Source organism: Perca fluviatilis, chromosome 2 (assembly GCF_010015445.1).
Source record: "Perca fluviatilis chromosome 2, GENO_Pfluv_1.0, whole genome shotgun sequence".
In the NCBI taxonomy this organism is placed as follows: Eukaryota; Metazoa; Chordata; class Actinopteri; order Perciformes; family Percidae; genus Perca; species Perca fluviatilis.
The window spans coordinates 43,798,311-43,806,725 of NC_053113.1; the positions used below are offsets into that span (position 1 = coordinate 43,798,311).

The 8,415-nt window shown below is 38.0% G+C and overlaps 1 long non-coding RNA gene across 2 annotated transcripts; it reads right to left on the reverse strand.

The window, feature by feature from the left end:
- Positions 1-2,909: 2,909 nt before the first annotated feature.
- Positions 2,910-5,578, reverse strand: LOC120549487. Of its 2 annotated transcripts, XR_005637395.1 has the most exons (4): positions 5,504-5,578; positions 4,646-4,723; positions 3,308-4,559; positions 2,910-3,212 (listed from the first exon to the last, which is right to left on the reverse strand). It is a non-coding gene; the product is annotated as an uncharacterized LOC120549487 (long non-coding RNA). The 2 variants fall into 2 exon arrangements; XR_005637394.1 differs by lacking the exon at positions 5,504-5,578 and having other exon boundaries at positions 4,646-4,763.
- Positions 5,579-8,415: the final 2,837 nt, after the last annotated feature.

Here is an 8,415-nt window from a genome sequence, read left to right on the forward strand (position 1 = left end):
GTGTTTTGAATCGCGCTTCGGATCAGTGTTTCGAAACATCTGCGCTTCGGGATCTCGGCAAAGCTTCGGAACATCAGTTTCACTTCAGCCATCCCTATCCAAAACTAATAAAGTATATATGTAAACCAAATCCAGTACCCTGTAAGTTATTTAAAACTAAATAAATGTTTACAACAAAATATATAATGTGTCTGAAAAGATATAGAAACCAATCTTAAGGAAAACAGCATGAACTAAGATAAATGTGAGTGTATGAGGTTACCTCCTTTTAAGATGGCTGTGTGGCCACAGCTGTGGCCATTACAGTGCTAAACTGCTTGAATATCTCCGTGACTGTTAGCGCTAAAAAACGGACTGAGACAACCCATTGAAAGAGCAGAACATGCACTTGTTGGAGCAAAAAAGAACCTTGCTAAATTGACTTATGCTCCTTTGTTTTTAGGTGCACTGAAGAGTAATGCAATGACTCAAAATGTGAAGTGGAAATGGCGCTGTTGAAGTGGTTTACCGACGCACGTGACCGGGAGGGAGAGGGCTGCAAGAGCCCAAAGAGAAAAAGGAGCGTCCACCACACAGACGCCATGAGTGTATTTTGTATTAATGTATTTTGTATAGAGGTGTTTTTTTTTTTTCAGGAGTTTTTTTTTTAAAAAAACATTTTTGATTATTTACCGGTATGTTGTGACATAATTAAATTGTTTTTAAAGATTGTTTTGTTTGATGTAGCCGAAAAAAATTTTGTATTATATTTTTTTGGAGGAGATTTTTTTTTTCAGAGATTTTTAAAAAAAATATTTTTGATTGTTTTACTGGTATGTTGTGACATTTAAATTGTTTTTAAAAAATTGTTTGTTGTTTGATGTAACAAATTACGTATTATGTATTTTTTTGGAGAGATTTTTTTTCAAAAATTTTTAAAAATATATTTTTTGATTTTACGTTTACCGTATGTGTGTGACATTTAAATTGTTTTTTTAAAGATCATTTTTGTTGTTCAATTTAACAATATATTTCTTGCAGTTCAAAGCGTCAAGTGTCTTTTATTTATCTTGGACTTATATTCATTCTTCGTTTTTCTTAGATTGCTTCCTTAAACAATTTGGCATGGTTGGGCTTAGATAGGCCTTGCATGAATTGCCCAGTTAGGACCCACAACGCCAGAGCTTACCACGGAACCCATTTTAAGCCCATCTAGCTTTCGGTTGAATCCTGGTGTAAGCCCATTTTAAACCCTTTTAGTAGGGGGCGCCCAAATGGCCGGTCTGACATGAATAACCCAGTTAAGACCCACATAAGACCCTTACAGGTCCCACTTAAAACCCATCTGGCGCATGGGTTTTCCCGGCCGGCCCCCCGTCGGAGCTCCCGGGTGCAAAGCCCATTTTAAACGCCCTTTAGGCAGGTGGGGCCCAAATGGGTCTGTCATGAATTACCCAGTTAGGACCCACATAAGACCCTTACAGAGCCCATTTAAAGCCCATCTGGGCATCCACGGCTGGATCCTGGGTGCAAACCCACTTTAAACCCCTTTGGGCAGGTGGGGCCCAAATGGGTCTGACATGAATTACCCAGTTAGGACCCACATAAGACCCTTACAGGTCCCACTTTTAGTATGTCTGGGCTTCCATGGCTTGCCCCAATGTGGATCCCGGGTGCAAGCCCATAATGGGGCCCACATTTGCCGCCCATGAAGCCCTCATCTGGGCCCCACATGTCATTGCTGGCTGGGTGGGGCGAAGTTGGAAACCAGAATCAGCTTTAAATACAGTCCTAATCTAGTCCTCACAACCAATTATAGTAACTACATGAAAACTTCACGGTTGTTGCATGAAATGTCATTTGTGTTTAGCCTACATCATCATTTTTTATCATGTGAAAAAGAGGCCAAGGCAGCCTGGTTGTGAAACTGCAGACAGATGCTCCTCAGCAGTCTGTTCCCCCTGCTGTTCATAAGGTGCCTCTGCACCCCTTTCGTTTCAGACCCTCCCACCAGCCTTTGGGCCACGCCTCCTCATTTACATTGACATGTGTCAAGTCCAAACGAAAAGGCAATGTTAAATTGAAATTCAAAAGCCAAATATTAAATGAAAATTAAAAGCCAATGTTAAATTGAAATTCAAAAGCCAAATTTTAAATGAAAATGAAAAGCCAATGTTAAATTGAAATTCAAAAGCCAAATATTAAATGCCAAAGCCTCGCTTTGTTTTCTCTTTGGACTTTCAATTTCTCTTTGGACTTTAAATTTGAATTATGAATAAATATTTCCTCCATAACTTCTGGGTTAAATACCTGACCCAAATGTTTGGTTAAAATAACCAAACTTCTGGGTCAAAAGAACAACCCCATTTTCTGGGTTGAAATAACCCAGAAATTAGTTGGTCCCTTTTTAACCCAGGAGTTGGATCAAAAATAACCTAACTTGCCAGTATGCCTTATTTCAGAAAATAATGTTTTACATTATATTACACACTTTAAACACTTTTACATTTGTATTACATTAAATTAAAATCTATATAAAAACAAAAAACACACACACACTTCCCAGTGGGCATTTGATGTCAATTTAACATCAATATGACATCAAACATTGAATCAAAAGACATATTTTAATATAATTTCAATGTCAAGCATCACTCAATTTCAACTTAAATGTACAATGACTGACAACATACACATAGATATATGTGCAAATTATTTAATTTATGTAAAAAATAAAAAAAAAAAAAAAAATAATTTTATGTTTTAAATTTTTCCAACATACAAAATCCCAATTCCTGTAGGGCATAGCTACATGTACATATATGTTTGTTTTTCCTCCATAGAAACCATAGAATTTTTTGTGTGCATTTACTGTATTTGATTAATATCACTATGCATCTTGTCAAAATGCTATAAAATGCCCCCCTCCACTCCCTCGTGAATCCATGCCTGTGTACCTTTTAGTCTGGGTTACACAAGGATGGCAATATCCCAACCCATCATAAATGGTTCTGAAATGTCGGTAAGAACCCATAGTAATGGAATATCCATGTTGTTTTATTCATGATACGTTTGGTAGATGTACTGTATAATCCGGCTCATACAAAAAGAAAGAATTAAAAACAAAACTTATTTTCCGGTGATTCCCGTGTGCCTGAAGACGTTTCCCACCACACAAGTCAGGTTGAAGCACACTGGCGTGTTCACGAGACTTCTCGGGCCTTCTCTGGTGTCTGTTGAGGAAACAGAAACACAAAACACAGAGTGAGGTCTGGTGTAACAGACATAAATGGAGTCTTTAAAGTACATATTTTAGAGTTTTACTTACATTTTGCAGCCTCGCGATAAACTCCCTCTCCTCCTCCATGTCCTGAAGTTCCTTCTCCAGTCCTGAGGTCCCTGACTCCTGGTAGGGGACAGGGTTTTTTTCTCGGAACAAATTTATGTAAAAGGTTATACCTAAAAAAAAAAACAATAGATTTTTTTTCTTGACTGTCCAAAATTCCCTCCTTTAAAAACGAGTGTAATCTACTCTACAAATTTGTTCTGTATATTCATCCTTAAAAATAAATTTACATAGATAACTTCCAGGGAGTTGTTTATATCAGAGTGTACACCACAGCCCCGGGCGGGAACCGGCGATTTGTCAGCATTACATTTTTTCATTTTTTATTTAAAAGGAACTACATAAAGTACTGTACTTAATACATAACTTTTGGTTAACGCTACACAAACAATTAAAAATACATGCAATATGGAAACCTGAGCATTCAAAATAGGCTACATGATAGCTAGCTGAATAAAAATGTTCCTCCTTTTTCTGCATGTTCACTTTTCAGCAAGGAAATATCCAATAATAACAATGTCCGTGCGTTACCAACGGTCAGTGGATTAGCTATCGTTAGTAACGTTTTATTCATAAACATCTCCTTAAACCGAGCTAGCTAAATCAATGTTAGCTACGTTTTAGCGTGCTATAATTTCAATGTCAAGCATCACTCAATTTCAACCTAAATGTAAATGACTGACAACATACACATAGATATATGTGCAAATTATTTAATTTATGTAAAACTTAGACATTAGAACATACATCATGTATTGAAGTGGTTTCAAAATGTATCAACATACAAAATCCCAATTCCTGTAGGGCATGGCTAATGTACATAATGTTTGTTTTTCTCCCATAGAAACCATAGAATTTTTTTGTGTGCATTACTGTATTTGATTAATATCACTATGCATCTTATCAAAATGCTATAAAATGCCCCCCTCCACTCCCTCGTGAATCCATGCCTGTGTACCTTTTAGTCTGGGTTACACAAGGATGGCAATATCCCGACCCATCATAAATGGTTCTGAAATGTCGGTAAGAACCCATAGTAATGGAATATCCATGTTGTTTTATTCATAATACGTTTGGTAGATGTACTGTATAATCCGGCTCATACAAAAGCAAAGAATTAAAAACAAAACTTATTTTCCGGTGATTCCCGTGTGCCTGAAGACGTTTCCCACCACACAAGTCAGGTTGAAGCACACTGGCGTGTTCACGAGACTTCTCAGGCCTTCTCTGGTGTCTGTTGAGGAAACAGAAACACAAAACACAGAGTGAGGTCTGGTGTAACAGACATAAATGGAGTACATATTTTAGAGTTTTACTTACATTTTGCAGCCTCACGATAAACTCCCTCTCCTCCTCCATGTCCTGAAGTTCCTTCTCCAGTCCTGAGGTCCCTGACTCCTGGTAGGGGACAGGGGTTTTGTCTTGGAACAAATTTATGTAAAAGGTTATACCTAAAAAAAAACAATAGATTTTTTTTCTTGACTGACCAAAATTCCCTCCTTTAAAAACGAGTGTAATCTACTCTACAAATTTGTTCTGTATATTCATCCTTAAAAATAAATTTACATAGATAACTTCCAGGGAGTTGTGTATATCAGAGTGTACACCACAGCCCCGGGCGGGAACCGGCGATTTGTCAGCATTACATTTTTTCATTTTTTATTTAAAAGGAACTACATAAAGTACCGTACTTAATACATAACTTTTAGTAACGCTACACAAACAATTAAAAATACATGCAATATGGAAACGTGAGCATTCAAAATAGCTAGCTACCTGTGTTACCTGTGTAATGTTAGCTACGTTTTAGCGTGCTAACATTTGTCGTAGCATTCACCTAGCTAGCTAGCCAGCCAATGCATGCAAACGTAGCATACAGTGACTCAGATACATCTTAATACAAAAGAAAACTGATAACTTACTTACTTAGATAACGTAAATTTGAATGTGCAAACAGACATAGCTAGATAGATGGATAACAATGATACAGCATTGACATGTCTCCATTAACGACTCCTTTGAAATAACTTTAATTAAGTGAAATGTCAGTTACTCTTCATAAGCTAGCTAGCTAGTTAAGTTACGTTAGCTAATGGAACGTAAGAGAGTTTATTCTAGAAGCACTTTTTAACAAGCACATTTTCTGCAACAAACTACCAGTAAAATGAAAATGCTTACCTCGCCTCCCTGCCCCAGGAACCAAAGTGTCGTTTAGAGGTGAAAATAAGCTGGTCCGATGTCAGACAACTCACCGACAGGGTTACGCAAGTTGAAGAGGTGCACTCGTTTTTATTCCTGTGTGAAGATCTAGCGGGCGGGGTCCCAGATAGAGCACACTCCTCAATGTGTTTCTGTCTCCGCCCGCCATAGTCCTTTGCTGGTATCTATTTGCAACGCATATCGTGTTGGATTTATATTTTATAATGTTACTTGAATAAAACGAACCTAAATCAACAGACTATTATTATAAAACTATAAAACAGTTTTTAAACTAAGCTAAACTTATACACATATGATATCATCTGATGTACTGATTTTATACGTCTTTTATGTCACGTTTTTTACTCTTTTTCATGACTCATGTGTGGAAAAATACATTGTAGAGAGAGAGAAAGAGAGAGAGAGAGAGAGAGAGAGAGAGAGAAAGCCAACCCTATAACACAGAAAATGGGTTACTCTTTGAAAAATAACCCAGAAACCCAAACAACCCAGGCATTGGGTCAAAATATTAGCCCTATAACCCAGAAAATGGTTACTCTCTGAAAAAAATAACCCATAATTTTAACCCAACACAAATAACCCAGAAACTGGGTTGAAAAAATAGCCCAGGAGTTTTTAGTGTGTAAGAGGTAGCTTGCTGTAAAAAAAAAAATACTGCTTTTTACCGTAAAATTTTACAGCAGCTTGCCGTTAATATTTTGTTCCTCAAAGACATCAGAATTTACAGTGTTCAACTGTATTAATGGAAAACGGTACACTACTGTGCAAAATATCCAGTATTTTTACAGCAATGTATTACAGTGTAGACACAATTAGGATAAACTAAATTTAAAAAATGTTGCTAAATCAGCCAGCCTTACCAGACAGGTTGTTCCAGAGCCATAGGACATATGGGCCAAACTAAAAAATCAAAGTACACATCAAAAACATTTTTCCTAAAGATGGTTTCTGTCATTTTAGGTAGTTATTATCACGCTGATGTATGTTCAAGTGTTTATTTTTCTGATAGGTTTGGTTTTAATTAGTTATTTGATGCTATAAAAAGGAGATGAGACATAATGATTGACAGCTGTGACTATGGCTGTGACTGACTTGCCATTGATTTGGCGGGATACCGTGGCTCCACTGCCTGATCAGCAAATTGTATTAGAAAACGCCTACTAGCAGTACGTACTGATTTGGCTGAAATGTAGCATGTAGGCCTTGTATGCAGTATGCAAACAAAAGCAAAATCTGTATCATCAAAAATACCCAGTATGCATTGGACCAGTCTAGCCTAGTGCCCTTTATATAGAGAGTGTGGTCAACTGGGGAATCGAATGTTCTGAGGTATTCCTTAATGCGATTGGTTCCGAGGTGGTCAAGGGTATTGTGGACTCCATGTTGGATATAGAGATGGTCCGATACCGATCGATATCGGCTTTGATACTGCCTAAAACGCTGGTATCGGTATCGGGAAGTACTGGAGTTTATGCACCGATCCGATACCACGTAATAAAGAAAAAAATGGTATCGGCCATCTCTAGTTGGATACCAACATTCATATGATTCCCATTGACACAGTGCAGGGAATAGTGGAACAATTTAATAAATTATTTAAAAAATGACATAAATCACAGAAAAAATGCACAATTGTTTCGCATTTGGCTGCAATGAAAGACAGGGAAGCGGCAAAAGATTTCACAAGTCCAAAAAGGCGAAAAGTATGGGAACTGTTCATTATTGTGTGAGGTAAATGTCAATTTCTCTCTTCAATATGATATCAACTTATAAGACAAATATAGTAATACCATCATTAATGTGTACCATGCTGTCAAAAAAGTTTGAACACTGCTTAAGAAATGAATGAAGTTTGAAGCCATGCCTTATGCTAGCGTTAGCTTTTTCGCTAGCACTCCATGTACCTAAATGCTTGTGATCTTGCCATAGTCATATGGCTTTTGGTCTCGACCGAATCCAGGTGTCTTTATTATGTTCATAATAATATTGGAGGGAAAGTGAAACACAGGTTGGACAGGGATGTTGTTCGGCTTTTCACAAGTTTAGACAGCTACGCCAATGTTTGCTAACGTTAGCGCAACAGCATTAGCCTAGCCTGTTAAGTAAATATTACACTGCCTTCTGAGTTTCCTATATCTGCGTCCATGTTGTCAACTTAAAGGTCCCATGGCATGAAAATTTCACTTTATGAGTTTTTTTAACATTAATATGCATTCCCCCAGCCTGCCTATGGTCCCCAATTGGCTTGAAATGGTGATTGGTGTAAACCGAACCCTGAATATCCTGCTCTGCCTTTGAGAAAGCTCAGATGAGCCGTTCTGGAATCTTGCTTGTTATGAGGTCATAACAAGCAAGGTTACCTCCCCTTTCTCTGCTTTGCCCGCCCAGAGAATTTGGCCAACCCGTGGGAGAGAGACATCATGGCTTTCAAACGAGAAAAGTGGCAGTTGGTCAAGGCCACACCCCCACCCTCCACCTTGGCCCGCCCTCTCTCCTCTTCAATAGCTAGAGACACAAAAATGGCACATCCTAAGGAAAGCTCATTGTGGGACTGGCTCTAGTGGCTGTAATTCTGCACCAATGCTGAATTTCGGGAAAGAGACTTCAGATATAGTATTAGGGGACCACTAAGGTCTATATAAAAGCATCCAAAGAGCACCATGTCATGGGACCTTTAAGACCTGTGGCGTTAGTGCTCCTTTTGTACCATCATTTTATTTATATATATTTAATGAAAAGCTTCGCTCCTACGAGATGGGTGGGTTTTTGTTATGTTACACACAGCCTGGGAGCCACTGTCTGGTTAACACAAATTTTTAGCTGTAACTTCCTTTGCTGTATCTGAAGTTGCTGCATTTTGGCTGCTGTCT